At 40.8% G+C, this 17961-nt stretch overlaps 1 protein-coding gene across 5 annotated transcripts in view; it reads right to left on the reverse strand.

Moving 5' to 3' along the window:
- DKK2 (dickkopf Wnt signaling pathway inhibitor 2) overlaps positions 1 to 17961 on the reverse strand; it is a 605998-nt gene that overhangs the window by 455689 nt on the left and 132348 nt on the right. The gene's annotated exons all lie outside the window — the stretch shown is intronic.

Consider the following 17961-nt stretch of genomic DNA (forward strand, 5'->3'; position numbering starts at 1 on the left):
TGAAACACACTGTTCCAAAATTGTTATCACCCTTTTAAGTGAGAAGTTGTTCATCCCTCTGTGTAGTGGGAGATATGGTAAAGAAGATGGAGGAAGAGAGAGATAAGGCAAGATTAATTTCCTGACAAGGAAATACAAAACCTCATCCTTTCACCTCGAAAGCCCTCTAACTTCAGGCTGATGCTAGAGGCAAAGGAGAGGGAAAGCAGATGAATGAGCTCAGTCATTTTTGGCACTTGTCAAAAAAAAACTAAATATTTTCCCCAAATGTTTTACGTTCAGTAATACCCAACCATAATGTGCCAAGCCTGTTTTCTCTTAATTTTTCAAACCCATGTGTATTCCAAGGGAAATGTAATCCATGTGTCTCTGATTTGCTTACATTTAAATCATTATAAAATGTTAAAATTTTTTAAAAGATGTCCAAGATATCTTTTGTTTCTTCTTCATGATCCTCCTTCAGATTCTCTTTAAGAATACAGCATTTCAAAGAGTCAATGGAGACAAAGCTGCAGACAAATTAAACAGGTCTCAGGACTTTCGATCTCTGCATAGATTTTGTCTTTGTATACAGAAAAGCAACAATTTGACCAATCATTAGGAATAAAAGAACAAGTAGCATTCTTATGATAAATTTGCTAAATTGACCTGTTTCTTTAGAATACCCTTTGGATCTTTACAATTAGGCCCGGCCAACTTGGACTCTTTTCTTTGGGTACCTTCTTTAAACTATCCAAATAAGATACCAAAATAGCATTTGTAAGATAAAACTCTCTTAAGGATATGTAGTAATCTGCCTGCCAATGCAGGGGATGTGGGTTCTATCCCTGGTCTGGAAAGATTTCACATGCTATGGAGCAACTGGGCCCATGTGCCACAATTACTGAGCCCACACTCTAGAGCCCATGAGCCGCACTAATGGAGCCTGAACGCTCTAGGGCCAGAGAGCCACCACTAATGAGCCCCTGTATTGCAACTACTGAAGCCTGTGTGACCCCAGAGCCCGTGCTCTTCAACAAGAGAAGCCACCACAATAGGAAGCCTGTGCACCGCAAGTAGAGAAAGGCTGCATGCAGCAACGAAGACCCAGCAAAGCCAAAAATAAATACAGCAAAGGGTATGTGTCAAAAAAAAAAAGTTCTATGACTTTTCAGAGTTGCTAATGAAGCTCCAATACTTCGGCCACCTGACGCGAAGAACTGACTCATTGGTAAAGACCCTAATGCTGGGGAAGATTGAAGGCAGGAGAAGGGGACGACAGAGGATGAGATGGTTGGATGGCATCACCGATCAATGGACACGAGTTTGAGCAAGCTCCAGGAATTGGTGATGGACAGGGAGGACTGGTGTGCTGCACTCCATGGGGTTGCAAAGAGTCGGACACGACTGAGTAACTGAACTGAACTGAACTGAGGAGACTATAAAAGATAGGTGAGCAGTCATCCACTAGAAGAATTAAGTTATTACCTCAGCTAATATCTTCTAATAATTGAAAAAGTCAAGCACTTATTGCACCTAATAATCTATCAATCACAACCTTTATGCTAAAGATTCTAAGGCATAAAGAATTAGAGAATCAGACTGTGGAAGCTAAATCAACCAAGTTTCCATGGTATGAATGGAGTGCCTCTAAACCAGGAAGTTCTAAGTTAATGAGAAGTGTCTCTAGTCCCCTTTCTGCCATTTCTTTTACTGCAGGCTCTCGCAGTGGCTGAAGACAATAGGAGAAAGGGTGGCAGAGGATGAGATGATGAGTAAACTCTGGGAGACAGCGGAGGACAAAGGAGCCTGGCATGCTACAGTCCATGGGGTCGCAGAGTCAGACACGACTTAGCAACAAGGACAACTCTCTCAGCGGTGGCTCTACAATACAGAAAAAGTTAGGTTCACAGTGAGTCTGCAGCTTGAAAACTAAATACTAATGAAAGACTTAAAAAGAAAAATTTTGCATTTCTTATTTCAAATGGAAAATGACAGGCAATAAAGCATATCTTGTTGACTAAATCTGTAATTTAAGAAACAGCAGAGTTTAATAGCTATTACCTTAAAGGCACCCACAAAGGAGGCGAGCTCCTGCAAAGTGTTAATAGACAAAGTGAACCTGATGTTTAAGAAGTAGCACAGAAAGAAAAAAGGAATAGGGCCAATATGCTAGATTAGTGCTTATCTGCTCTAATTTGTCACTTCATACTCCAAACAAATTATAAATATATTTCATCAGTTTAATCTAAAGTTGTGGCAGTTTCATCTGTATAGAGTAAAGCCTCCATTTTTCTTTCCTATCAATAGTCTACAAGGAGGCACTGCGTGGTTTGCAAACACTACTGAACCTCACAATGGTTCAGTACAACTCAATTGGTAGCCATCCACGGGGAGAAGCAATGGAAAGAGCAGCTGCACAGACTGGCAATAATCTGGACCAAGTTGACTAGATTCTGGCCTCTGATGCAAAGAGGAAGCTGCAGAGACATCCAGACCCCCTTCCATAAAGCTAGTTTCTGACCCAGATTTGTAACACTAAATTTATTTTACTGAGAAAAAGAACATCTTCATTGGTTTGCAATCGTGTTTAGCCTTATCATGAAAAGCCTCAGATACCCTGTTCTTTGGAGTAGCCCACAATTATAAATCATAAAAAGTAGACAAATCATTTGTGATAAAGCTACAAAATACCACATCCTTCAGGATTACTTAACATTGCTGGATGTGGTCCAGCTAAGGTCTAGCCATATGTTCATCACAGTCTAGGTAGAACCTGGGAAAAGAAGGCCATTTCATTCTATCTTGACTCTCATAGGCAGGAAATTGATTTTAACAAGGCAAAATCTTCTTCCTTTAAAAAATAAAAAACTAACAAAAGCCCTATTCATGGTTTTTTGCATTAGCATCCTTTTTGCTTTGTATAACACTGATGACTATTCTCCTTGGAAGTCTTGTCTCCAGGGACACTGTTTGCTTCTCTTGTTTCTCTTCTCAAGCTCTCACAACATCCCCATTGCCTCTCCTTGTCCTATAAAGACACACAATGATTGACAGGAAATATTTCAACAGACTCTCAATTGGACACTTTGTATCCACTCCTTAAGAAATTCATTTGTTCTCTTAGTTTTGATAGGTTGGGGAGATTATATCAGGTCTACAGTTCTAGGATCACAATTTTCTCTCCAGTTTTCTAGTTATCGCTGATTCTTAAACACTGAAACTGCGTTCTTCTGCATGTCTAATTGTTTCATTAAATAGGTTAGAATCAATGAGGTACTGTTGTATAGCAATTTAACTTTCCCCCACTATTATCTTTGACTGCTCTCTGCAGAGGCAGTTCATCTGAAGGAGGCAATACTTGGCAGCAGGAAGCTCAGATCCAAGAGAACCAAACCATCAGAGTCCAATCCCAGCTCCTAGCTCCCACAATTAATTATAATTAATGTATATGTTAGTGAATATAATATACATTAAACTAATGTGAATACTTGAATAATTAGAACAGCATTTGACATATATTAAAATGTATTATAATGTATAAAGAAAAATGTATTAAATCATTACATAAATATTAGCTATTATTACTGCTATCATTTCAAGTAGATCCTATAATTTTTGCAGATACTTTAAGAAAACAAAAGACCCTCATTTTCTGATTTTTTAAAGTCCAATTGCTCATCCAATTCAAAGTACATAGCTGATTTGGGCTTTTGCAAATCAGCAGTGGGGAAATCAGACATCATTAATGCTTTTTAGTGTCTTTGTAACTTTCTCTTCAATATTCTTTTCCTATTCAATATTTTTCTTCTAGAATCTCCAGGGTCATGGTGGGGAGGGAGAATTAGAGATAAAGGGGAAAAGGCCTTTTGCTTAGCTGGTCCTTTCTCCTGGTAGTGAAATGCCCTTTGTCAGGACAGACATTTCACTGCCACCTCTTTCACTTGTCTGGTTCTTTCCCAGGAACTCTTCATACTAATCTAGACTTCACATCATGCTGGGAAAGACTGAGGGCTGGAGGAGAAGTGGGCAACAGAGGATGAGATGGTTGGATGGAATCACTGATTCAACGGACATGAGTTTGAGCAAACTCTGGGAGATAGTGAAGGACAGGGAAATGGCGTGCTGCTGTTCATGGGGTCACAAAGAGTTGAACACAGCTTAGGGACTGAACAAAAATAAGCCCACACCTGAGATAGCTATATAACATAAAACAATGGTACATTAAATTAGCCCTGGACTGTCATGGGATATGCTGTTGTCTTTGCACAATTACTAATAGTACATCCCCCCACGTTACTCTTAAAACTGCCCTGGTTTGGAAAGTAAAGTATATGATCACCTTAACACTGTACAGGGCTTCCCTGGTGGCTCAGACGGTAAAGCATTTGAGCATCTGCCTGCATTGCAGGCAAGCCGGGTTCAATCCCTGGGTCAGGAAGATCCCCTGGAGAAGGAAATGGTAACCCACTGCAGTACTCTTGCCTGGAAAATTCCATGGATGGAGGAGCCTGGTGGGCTACAGTCCATGGGGCTGCAAAGAGTCAGACATGACTGAACGACTTCACTTTCTTTCACTTAACACTGTATAACTGCTCAACTTGCATGACATACTCTTGAGCTGACCTTTTCCACCATGTGGATCCACTATCCTCCAGAGTCTTGTTGGAATCTACCACTTCACCCACCCAACCACCCACCCACCCTCCCAATCAGCAAGTTTGAGACAAGACAGTGTGCTTGCACAAGAGATTTTTAGAAGCCAAGCCTGGAATTGGCATAAACCATTTCCACTCACATTCCATTATCTGTATGATATATAGTCACATGACTCATGCCTCTAACTTGTAAATACAAGGGAAACTGAAAAATCTACCTTTCTTGTCTGTCCAAGAAGATGGAAGCAAGTTGCTATCTTGCCAGCCTCTTTCATAGTCTGTCTGGTCACCAAATACCCATTTTGATCTTCCTCCCGCACACAGACCACACCTATCCACTCCCCAGAAGTACAACCCCAAATCCGCACCAGTTACAGATTTCAGATCCAAAATTTCAGGTGATGTTCAATACACCATCAAGTCTGCAAAAGATTCCTTATTGATTGATGCCCAATTGACTAAAACAATCTGTGTTCTGCTCCTCCTTTTCCCACATTTACTCGATATTCAGTATATCCAGTGGTGGAATGGGGACAGGATTAACTTCAATAAACACCTCCAGAAAGAGGAGAAATGGGATCCATATGGTTGTCACTGGACAGACATTCTACTGGCCACCTGTTCTGTGTTTTGGGGTGGGGACGAGTTTATTGATTTAATCTGAATTCTGTTCTCTATGAGGAACCCCCTCATCCACAATTCTCCTTGGTCCTTGCCTCTGCCCTCTGGGAGGATATCCATCTAAAGTGGATATATTGAGGAGCATGCCCTCTGTGAAGGCTCTTAAATTACTGACGCTATATTCCACTCATGAAAATTATGGGTTCCAGTGTTTCTAAACTAGTACTGAGTTTTGGGTGGGAATTAATTCCCTCAAATATTCAGTGGACTTCTAATCACATTGCTTCCTGTAAGTTCCATGTTCTGCATACCAGTAACCACACCCCAAGTTATTTTCTAGACACAGTACAATGTGGCATTTAAAAAAGACTTTGAAGGAAAAAAAAAAGGCCAGTAAAATTTCTTTGTTGAATGAAATGACTCAGGGGGAAAATCAAATTAAGTGTGTGGTCCTCCCATTCAAGCCAGTCAACTTCAAGATAGCCAACACTAAGTTGAAAGAAGAAGTAAGGCATACTGACAAGAAACCAAATAAAGCCAGCAAGAGATTTAATTAACTCAAGCTGCTTTAACAAATCCTCTTCCACCTAAATTGCCTCTGTTCCTTTTTTCAGATTTGTTTTGTGGAAACACATGTCTTTTCAATACCCTTACAAACATACCAGTTAAATTATTTTTTTATTCATATGGCAAAAGTTATTAAATACACAGCTGCTATTGTTGGTTTGAGAAATTAAGGTGTGTCAAGGGTAGCATGTCTGTGAATCTTTTGCTTTGTCCTGTCAAGAACATCATCATTCATGGACAGAATGAGGAGGAGGTGTGATATCAGTAATACATCCCCTTTATCAGGAAACTATTTACATTGCCAGCTGGTATTTATCATTCTGCCTGTGTTCTACACAGTTTAAGTGGGACAGTACTTTTAAATGTCTAAGCTTAAATTAAGTAAAATGGACATATTAATTAAAACATCAGAATCAGAACAAAAAATACATAGCATTTAATATTTAATAAAATCTTATAGCTTGGAAAATTGGGAATGTTAAACAAATCGCCTTATGTTACAATATGGAAAAGGGGAAATAATTTGTAAATTAGAAAACTTTTACAAATTAATTTTTATCTTCTGTGAGATATTGAAATAGACTGAAAAAAAATGTAAATACCAAAAATAAAGTCACTTATAATGACTTTGATAAACAATGCTGATTCAGTTCTATCAGCTATGGGTAAGATAAACATGGGTAACTGAACTAAATCTTGATATATAAGGAAAGGGCTTCCCCAGTGGCTTAGGGGTAAAGAACCCACCTACAATGCAGGAGACATGGCAGTGGCCACGGGTTCAATCCCTGGGTTGGGAAGATCCCCTGGACAAGGAAATGGCAACCCACTCCAATATTCTTGCCTGAAAAACCCCGTGGCTAGCTCATGGGGTTGCAAAAGAATCAGACACAACTTAGCAACTAAACGTAAGGGAAGGAAGAGAGGCAGGGTCTAGTTTCCTTGATAACTGCATATGGCTAACCAGATTTACATGGTTAACCAGATTCAGGGCTTCCCTGGTGGCTCAGCTGGTAAAGAATCCGCCTGCAGTAAGGGAGACTTGGGTTTGATCCCTAGGATGGGAAGATCCTCTGGAGAAGGGAATGGCTACCCACTACCCACTAGAGAATTCCACAGACTAGCGTCCATGGGGTCGCAAAGACTCAGACATGATTAAGTGACTTTCACTTTCACTTTCTGGTTGAAAAACCAGATTCAAATGAGATTAAAACAGGATTTATGAAATTAACATTTACAGAGAGCAGTTATATGTGACTCTGTCAGTTGTTCAGGAGCCTCTTGACTGTGATTCCTGTGGATCTGAATTTATAGTTGCTTTGTGGAGTAGAAAACGCTAACCATAGTGAGAGGAAGGCATGGTGAATATCAGACACTCTTCTGGGTACCATTATTTTAATTAGTAGGAACACTGTACTTTATTTAAATTTAGACAATTAACAATACTGCCACTGATACTGGCAGAGAAGAGTGATGGGGATTCAGATATTAAGCCAAATAGATTACAAATATACTATCAGTGGCGGGAACTCTCAAATGGTTTCTCAAGAGGTCATTATAAGCTATTGAGATAAGTTTTACAGGATGAATCAGATCTACCAGGCAGACATGATAAAGACAGGGACCCCAGTGCAGTTGGAACGACATATACTGATGCATGGACCCACAAAAGCCTTACGTTTTCTGGAATTACAAGGATAAATGAGACAATGAATACCACTGGCAAGAGTTGAAGCCTGAAAAGTAAATGACTGGTAAGATTACAAATTACCACGGGTGATTTATAGACTACCAAGACACATTTGTTCTCCAATCAGTGGGCAACAGAGATTCATGAGGGATTTTAAGCAGCTGAAGAGCTTTTCTAAAAGTAATTCTGACAAAACTGTATAAGATAATCTAGAAGAAAGTGAGACTGAAGGTAATGAGACCATTTTATAGCTATTTTGTGAGCAAGGGAAGACAAATGCTTGCTCACTAAATGAACTAAATTAGTGGTGATATGGACAGAGAAGAAAGATACTCAGGACATATTCAGGAGGCAGGAAAAGTCCAAATTTAAATAAAAATTGAATATGAGTAGAATCAAGGAAGACGTGATGTTGATGACTGACAACTGGTGGATGATGGTGGCATTAATTGAGATATAAAATACTGGAAGGAAATAGGCTTGAAGATTGCAAATAAAAATATTCATTGGAAGCAAATCAAGGTGACTATCTGGCAGACCAGTAGAGGTATCTCTTAGATATCTGGAAATGAGCACCCAGAGCTCAAGAAACAGATGAGGGAGGAACAAAAGATTTGGGATCCAGCAGTGTGGGGGAATTCGAAGAAGAATTTGAGAGCCTTCTGGGAGACTGAATAAAAAAAGGTATCAAAGAAGGAGATGAAACTTTTCTGAGACATTAGGTAAGAGCTGGCAGTTTGATACTTTTGGTTGCAAGTAATTGCTGAGCTGACATGAAGAGCCAACTCATTGGAAAAGATTCTGATGAGGAAAGACTGAAGGCAAAAAGATAAAAGGGGTTAACAACTCAATGGACATGAACTTGAGCAAACTCCAGGAGATGGTGAAGGACAGAGGAGCCCGGCTCTCTGCCTGCCGGTCCTCACATTGTGCCTCTGCACTGACACCACATCATAGGCAGGAAAGGGATAAAAACTGAATCAGTTCTCTTGGGACTACTTAGCAGCTCTTATCTGTGATTTGATAAGAGAGAAAAACTGAAGCTATTGATGAAAATCATGTCAATAAGTGAACTGTAGGATTCGATTATATTTACACGGATAATTTAAACTCACATAAACATTTTTTTAGGATTCATCAAAATCCCACAAAGATATCTAAATTCTTAATTTCCCAGGATAGAAGAATGGATTATTTTTATTTTTATAATATGCTGCTGCTGCTAAGTCGCTTCAGTCGTGTCCGACTCTGTGCGACCCCATAGACGGCATGATCACTATAGACTGAGGTAATCCAGATACCAATTTCTTTCAGCCAAGAAATGCAAAGCTGGAAATAAACTTATCAGTAACTGTCAAGCCTCAGAGAACACATTGGCCATCAAAGACCATATCTCTTCAAAGACTTCAACCCCTGGTGGTTTAGTCGTTAAGTTGTGTCCAAGTCTTGTGACTCCATGGACTGTAGCCCACAAGGCTCTTCGGTTCTGTCCATGTGATTTTCCAGGCAGGAATATTGGAATGGGTTGCCATTTATTTCTCCAGGGGATCTTCACAACCCAAGAATTGAACCCAGGTCTCCTTCACTGCAGATGGTCTCCTGCATGGTGGGCAGATTCTTTACCAACTGAGCCACTAACTGGGAATCTCTTCTATTCACAATGTCCAGCATACTGCAGAGAAGTACAGATTTTTCTACCTTCCCTGCCACTCTTCTCATTTACCTATTTCTCTCCCTCCTGAATCTAGGTTGATTCTGACTAGTCTGACCAATAGGATGCAGCAGATGTAATGGTGTGCTTTAATAAATCATGGTTCATGCTTTAGTTAACTCTGATTACTCTTAGAATAGAGCCATTATGTGAGCAGTCCAACTTCCCAGGCAGAGCAAGGAGCCCACGTGAGGCAATGCCTGAAGCTAGACTGGATGCTACAGCTCCACTCCTTCCAAGGTCCCTGCAGAAGAATCACCAAATTATAGGGTGTTCTGTACTGAAATAAAAGATAACTAAGACAACCTACAGATCTCTTCAGGAAAATTGGAGATACCTGGGGAACATTTCATGCAAAGATGGACTCAATAAAGGACAGAAATGGTATGGACCTAACCGAAGCAGAAGATATTAAGAAGAGGTGGCAAGAATACACAGAAGAACTGTACAAAAAAGATCTTCATGACCCAGTTAATCACGATGGTGTGATCACTTACCTAGAGCCAGACATCCTGGAATGTGAAGTCAAGTGGGCCTTAGGAAGCATCACTATGAACAGAGCTAATGGAGGTGATGGAACTCCAGGTGAGCTATTTCAAATTGTAAAAGATGATGCTGTGAAAGTGCTGCACTCCAATATGCCAGCAAATTTGGAAAACTCAGCAGTGGCCACAGGACTGGAAAAGGTCCGTTTTCATTCCAATCCCAAAGAAAGGCAATGCCAAAGAATCCTCAGACTGCCACACAATTGCACTTATCTCAGAATCCCAGGGACGGGGGAGCCTGTTGGGCTGCCATCTATGGGGTCGCACAGAGTCGTACACGACTAAAGTGACTTAGCAGCAGCAGCAGCAGCACACGCTAGTAAAGTAATGCTCAAAATTCTCCAAGCCAGGCTTCAACAATATGTGAACTGTGAACTTCCAGATGTTCAAGCTGGTTTTAAAAAAGGCAGAGGAACCAGAGATCAAATTGCCAACATCCGTTGGAACGTCAAAAAAGCAAGAGAGTTCCAGAAAAACATCTATTTCTGCTTTATTGACTATGCCAAAGCCTTTGACTGTGTGGATTACAATAAACTGTGGAAAATTCTGAAAGAAATGGGAATACCAGACCACCTGACCTGCCTCTTGAGAAATCTGGATGCAGGTCAAGAAGCAACAGTTAGAACTGGACGTGGAACAACAGACTGATTCCAAATAGGAAAAGAAGTACATCAAGGCTGCATATTGTCACCCTGCTTATTTAACTTATATGCAGAGTACATCACGAGAAATACTGGGCTGGAAAAAAAAAAAGCACAAGCTGGAATCAAGATTGCCAGGAGAAATATCAATAACCTCAGATATGCAGATGACACCACCCTTATGGCACAAAGCGAAGAACTAAAGAGCCTCTTGATGAAAGTGAAAGTGGAGAGTGAAAAAGTTGGCTTAAAGCTCAACATTCAGAAAACAAAGATCATGGCATCTGGTCCCATCACTTCCTGGCAAATAGATGGAGAAACAGTAGAAACAGTGGCAGACTTTATTTTTTGGAGCTTCAAAATCACTGCAGATGATGACTGCAGCCATGAAATTAAAAGACGCTTGGTCCTTGGAAGGAAAGTTATGACCAACCTAGACAGCATATTAAAAAGCAGAGACATTACTTTGCTGACAAAGTTATATCTAGTCAAGACTATCATTTTTCCAGTGGTCATGTATGGATGTGAGAGTTGGACTGTGAAGAAAGCTGAGCACTGAAGAATTGACGCTTTTGAACTGTGGTTTTGGAGAAGACTCTTGAGAGTCCTTTGGACTTCAAGGAGATCCAACCAGTCCATCCTAAAAGAGATCAGTCCTGGGTGTTCATTGAAAGGACTGATGCTGAAGCTGAAACTCCAATACTTTGGCCACCTGTTGCAAGAAGTTGACTCACTTGAAAAGACCCTGATGCTGGGAAAGATTGAAGGCAGGAGGAGAAGGGGACGACAGAGAATGAGATGGTTGGATGGCATCACCAATGAGTTTGAGTAAACTCCAGGAGTTGGTGATGGACAGGGAGGCCTGGCATGCTGCGATTCATGGGGTCGCAAATAGTTGGACACCACTGAGCGACTGAACCGAAGACAACCTTTGATCTAAATGCTGAGTTAAAAATAAAATGCTTTCACAAAAGGAGAATAAGCATAATTGCATTGAGTCGTTTATTTGCATGCTGGTTTAAACTTTAATATTATTTTCTTTTGTAATGGAGATACTGCTATTCATTAATTCACCCATATTACAAGAATTATGAAGTGCTACATCACAGTAGAAACTCTTCTAAGATGCCTGGATATCCAGCTTTGAATGATACAAAGAAGATCCCTGCCATCATGATGAAGCTTACGTTCTAGTGAATGGTGGGAAAACCACATAAGTGGACAGATAAATGAACAGAAGAATTTTAAGTACTGACAAAGAAAATCATGTGAGAGTCAGGGAAGGGACCTTTTTAGCCTTCTTTGTAGGTTAGAAAATCATTGAGAATAGGGTTATTTGAGCTGAGACCAGAATAACAAGAAGTTATTGAGAAGATCTATGAGATACTATGAGAAGATCTGAAGGGGAGGAAGAAGAGAAGACAGATGTCTGAACAGAAGAAACCAGTCGTGCCAATGCACTACATAGAAATCCATGAGGCTTACTGGAGGAATAGAAAAGCCAGTCTATAGCAAAAAGAGCAAGAGGGAAAGTGGTAGAAGGTGACCTGAACAGCAGGCAGAGGCCAGGGAAATCATGCAGGAATCTTGTGGGCCACAGAAGGTAGACTGGGCTCCACTCTATGTGAAATGGAAGATCATGGAGGACATCACTACAGCTGTTTAATTGACTTAAAGAGTGGATCCTTGGAAAAACTTTTCAACTCAGAGGCTATGGACCTATTTCAAGGACATCTTCAATTCAAATGAAGGAAAAGTTCCAAAGAACTAAGACAAAGAAGACACCATAAAGGAACTCAGCTCTTCCAACTAAAGCAGCCACTATAGCAACAACAGAGCAGACACAATGCTAAGGTAAGCAAAAACAACATAAAAAACTTAAGGAAGAAGCCAAGTCTGCCAATTTTGTACTACCAATGATAATAGAGGCTTACATCTTTGTAGAGCTGAAGAATTGATGTTTTCAAATTGTGGTGTTGCAGAAGACTCTTGAGAGTTCCTTGGACTGCAAGGAGATCAAACCAGTCCATCCTAAAGAAAATCAGCCCTGAATATTTATTAGAAGCACTGAAGCTGAAGCTCCAATAATCTGGCCCCCTGATCTGAAGAGTTGACTCACTGGAAAAGACCCTGATGCTGGGAAAGACTGAGGGCAGGAGCAGAAGGGGGTGACAGAGGATGAGATGGCTGGATGACATCATTGACTCAATGGACATGAGTCTGATCAAACTCCAGGAGATAGTGAAGGGCAGGGAAGCCTTGCGTGCTGCAGTCCATGGGTTCACAAAGAGTCCAACACAACTTCATGACTGAACAACATCTTGGTATGGCAGAGCCTATACAGCACTCATTATTTCGCCTGATCCATTCAGCCACTCTGTGAGGAAGGCAATGGTATTATCCCATCTTAGAGAATCCGGATTTAAGGAGGTTAGGCCACTCCACCAAACCACACAGCCCAGCATAAAATGTAGATCCTATGTCCTAGCCCTTGTTCCTCTTGTTAAATCACACCACCTAATCACATCCAAAGCAAAGTACACTTTGAACATATTATGTCATTCTCTCTGACCTGCAAGGTTTCTGCAGAGAACTCAGCCAGTGGCTTTATGGGGATTCCCTTGTACATGACTCTTTGCTCTTCTCTTGCTGCCTTTAGAAGTCTCTCTATCTTAGCTTTTGCCATTTTAATTATGATATGTTATGGTGTGGGTCTCTTTGGGTTCCTCTGGGCTTCCTGTACCTGGATATTTATTTCCTTCTTTAGGTTTGGGAAGTTTTCAGCCATCATTTCTTCAAATATATTTTTAATACCTTTCTCTTCTCCTTCTGGAACCTCTATAATGCAAACATTGGCAATTTTCATGTTATCTCAGAGAGCTTGTATGTTGCTATTGTTTTGTTTTTGTCTATCTATCCCAACTGTGTGATTTCTATTATTCTATCTCCCAGATTACTTATGAATTCTTCTGTAGAACTTGGTCTGCTATTCATTCCTTCTATTGTGTTATTTCAGCTGTTGAATTCTTTCTTATCGGGTCTTTTTTATATTTTCTAATTCCTTATTAAAGTGTTTACTGTGTACATCAACTCTTTTGCCTAATTCAGTTAACATTTCATTACTGATGCTTTGAATTCTTTATCTGGTAATTTGTTTATGTGTTTCATGTTTTTCTTCCTATTTTTTCTTGCTTTTTCAATTGAGAGTAGTTCCTTTGCCTTTTCATTTTGCTTAACTATCTCTGCCTTTACAAATTTCAGATGAAACCCACTGCAGTCTTGAACAGGCAACTTTATGTGGGAGCATCCCAGTAGAAACTGTGTGTGCCCACGCCTTTGGTGGGAGACCTGGATTTGATGTTGATTTAAATTAAGACTTTCTTTAGATGTACTGGCAGCTACCGCCTGGGTAGAGTGAGGCTGAAGATGAGGGGCTAAGCCTGGCACCTGGTGTGGCGGGACATCCTCTCTGCTCAGTGGCCGCCACAGTTCTATTGGGGGTGGGGTCTGATCCTAAGTTGCTGGAGCAAAAAGCCCCAAGCGTCAGCCCAAGCTGGGTCCCTTCTCTTTGCTGTTGCGTTAGCTGCTTGGTTGTGTCTAACTTTTTGAGACCCCATGGACTGTAGCCCACCAGGCTACTCTGTCCATGGAATTCTCCAGGCAAGAATATTGGAGTGGGTTGCCATTCCCTTCTCCAGGTGGTAGTGGTGGTTTAGTCACTAAGTCATGTCCAACTCTTGCAACCTGTGAACTGGGAACCTACCAGGCTCCTCGGTCCATGGGATTCTTCAGGCAAGAATACTGGAATGGGTTGCCATTTCCTTCTCCAGGGGATCTTCCTGACCCAGGTCAGGCAGATTCTTTACCAACTGAACCACAAGGGAAACCCTAATACACAAAGTCATGTGTGACTCTTTTGTGACCCCGTGGACTACAGCCCTCCAGGCTCCTCTCTACAAGGGATCTCTCAGACAAGAATACTGGAGTGGGTTGCCATTTCTTTCTCCCCTTCTCCAGGGGATCTGCCCAATCCAGGGATCAAAGCTGTGTCTCCTGCATTGCAGGCAGATTCTTTATCATCTGAACCACCAGGGAAGGTGTGCTTTACCCTGTCTTCACACTCGACTCTTGCCCCAGAGGTGAGGTGTGATGAAACAATGGGGGGCCTTAGCAGGCTTTCAGTTCAGGACCAGGTGGGCCCTGCGTCCCATGGTCATCTTTTCCCATTATGGTTTTCTCAGATCCAGTGCCACGCTGTGACGCAGAGGGAGCGGGACCAGAGCCTTGGCTCCGCTGGGGCTGGGGGGAGACAGTCGTGGGAAACCCACCAGCCACTAGGGCAGACCTCTCTCCGTCCTACTTTTTGTGCAAGCCATCACACATGTGCTCCTCACAAGTGCAGTCCAAGCTCCCACAGCCCTTCTTCTGGTCTCAGCAGGCCTTCCAAGGGTTTGTCTTCTCCGGATAAGACCTCAGGATCAGGGCATCCGATGTGCAGCTTAAACCAGTCACTCCGCAGGGCTGGTGTCTGCCCATGCATTCACCCTTTCTTCTGAGTCCCCTCAGGGGCATAGGTCCTAACCTGATTGACTTTCTCTCCTTCCAAGCCGATCATGGATGTATCCTTCTTACAGCCTTGGTTGTACAGGAGTCCCTCCACCAGTAGGTTTTCAATAAGAATTGATCCTCATGTTGATGTATTTTTGATGGGTTTGTGGGCCCTACATCTTCTCACTTCTCCATCTTGATCCAAAATTCTCAAGTGATTTCTGAGGCTCTTTCTAGACAACTCTGTTCCTCAAGAAATGCTTAATGAGCAGCCACATCTGGGCAATGAGGTATTTTGTAATACTGAGGTTACAAACATCCTACATGCCAAAATATGTTAATAGCATATTTTAACATAATTAACAATAGTTAATATTGTTAATAGCAATAATATATGTTGTGAGGGAATCCATATCATATATTGGTATAAAGCATCTTATGCATTTTAAAAGCAATAAATCTTAAAATACTTTTGTCTTATATAACAGGGTATTTTATTCATAACCTGACAATGTAGTATAAAAATCCCAGTCTATGGATCACTGGGTCACTTTCATAATAAATTCTTCAAAGCTTAGGGCTTCAAAGCTATAAAAAAAAAAAAAGTATTTGTTTTTCTATATAACAAACTTTTCCTCCCTAGTGGTATTTAACTAGTCTCTATAGAATTCACAAAATGATATGGCCTCAAATTTTTAAATTACATCCAGAAAGGCCATGATACTTATTTCATCCCTGTAGACTACTTGTTTTTGACATGATTCAACTTGTTTTGTTTTCTAGTGTTGAAAGGGGTGGAAAAATTGATCCATTTAATGAACACTTCTGAAACATATTAACACAAAACAAGTGAAAAGGAACGTGCTTTTTAAAGTCTAGGACTGGAAGAAACAAAGCCAGCTGTTAAGGGCAGGATAGTCGGGGAATGAGTCTACTGAAAACATGAGCACAGCTTTGTTACAAGCATTAATATTTTCACTCTAAGTAAGCAATAAAAGGCCACTTTGGAAAACATCTGTCAAATGGTTTGACATTGATTTGAAAAATTAAGAAAATAAGTTCTGGGGAAAGGAAATATAAAGAGAGTAACCAACCAGAGTAATAGTATCAGTGTCACCCAGAAGCCTAATGTGTAAGGCACCAGGTAGACTGCAGAAAAGTGTTTGTGTGCACACAAATGACCAGGAGGTCACCTGCAGAAAGCACAGTTAGGAGGCCAGGTGGGATAGTGAAAAGATCTGTGATCTCAACACACGTGAGTTCTCCTAGGCCTATTACTAATGAACAGAAAGACTGGGGCCTCCCATTCCCAGTTCCAAAATAGAGGAGGCAACACGAGATGACCCCTATAGCACATTCTAGCTCAGTTTGTAATATCCTGAGACAATACACAGAGGAAGTAATGATAAGGAGGATAAAATAGTGATATATCAATCACCACAGGCTTGAAAACTTTTTACTTGGAAGTTGGCAAGTTCCCTAGCAATAATATGGCCCCACATTATAGCACAACCCATAATTATTGGCATTTGAGTCCCTACTTATTTCTAATCATTACTACTTTGTCACCAGAAAATTTATTCCTCATCACTAGACTATCCAAAAGTGTTATTACCACTCAACTGAGATGTAGCAAAGAAGATTTCTACATCTGCAAGCAAGTGCTGGCACTTTACACGCAGTTTCTTTCTCAACAATCCTGCATAGAAAGCAGTATCACCCTAGTAATGCAGATGAAGAAGGTGAAACTCAAAAATTCACTCTGCTCATGAGCAGAGATTTAAGCCCGGTTTTACAGCTGGTACACCTCCCCCACACCATCATTTAGTGCCATCACAAAAATTAGGAAAACACTTAATTGATGGAAAATACATTACACTACATGTATACAAATCATTGCATCTTCAAAACATTCAAGAAAATCTAATTTCAAAATTGTTCAATTCGTAGTTATTTGTTTCTGGTTCATCTGCTACTGCTCCCCAACAAAATGAAATTATCTGTGCCTGTCTATTCCACTGGACTGGAAGATGATTAAAGACAGGATATGTGTGTGATTCGTGTACATATTTCCAACCTAGTGCTCTGCCTACCAAACAGTAGAGTTTAACAAATGTAGGCCTAATGAGAAACAATTAGAACTAAATTTATGGAGTAAAACAGTAGTATTAAGAAGATACTAGGCACAGTATCGGTTTGTTTCATGTATTTTCCTTTTGTTCCTTTTTTTGCTTATTTATGAATTAGAGAAAAGCACCTTTGACTGTGTGGATCACAATAAACTGTGGAAAATTCTTCAAGACATGGGAATACCAGACCACCTGACCTGCCTCTTGAGAAACCTATATGCAGGTCAGGAAGCAACAGTTAGAACTGGACATGGAACAACAGACTGGTTCCAAATAGGAAAAGGAGTACATCAAGGCTGTATATTGTCACCCTGCTTATTTAACTTATATGCAGAGTATGTCATGAGAAACGCTGGACTGGAAGAAACACAAGCTGGAATCAAGATTGCCGGGAAAAATATCAATCACCTCAGATATGCAGATGACACCACCCTTATGGCAGAAAGTGAAGAGGAACTAAAAAGCCTCTTGATGAAAGTGAAAGAGGAGACTGAAAAAGTTGGCTTAAAGCTCAACATTCAGAAAACGAAGATCATGGCATCTGGTCCCATCACTTCATGGGAAATAGATGTGGAAACAGTGGAAACAGTGGCAGACTTTATTTTTGGGGGCTCCAAAATCCCTGCAGATGGTGACTGCAGCCATGAAATTAAAAGATGCTTAGTCCTTGGAAGGAAAGTTATGACCAACCTAGACAGCATATTCAAAAGCAGAGACATTACTTTGCCAACAAAGGTCCGTGTAGTCAAGGCTATGGTTTTTCCTGTGGTCATGTATAGATCTGAGAGTTGGACTGTGAAGAAGGCTGAGTGCCAAAGAATTGATGCTTTTGAACTGTGGTGTTGGAGAAGACTCTTGAGAGTCCCCCTTGG

This window comes from Bos grunniens, chromosome 6 (genome assembly GCF_055505025.1).
Source record: "Bos grunniens cultivar Pamir isolate PY7600 chromosome 6, Bosgru_T2T1.0, whole genome shotgun sequence".
NCBI classification, from domain to species: Eukaryota; Metazoa; Chordata; class Mammalia; order Artiodactyla; family Bovidae; genus Bos; species Bos grunniens.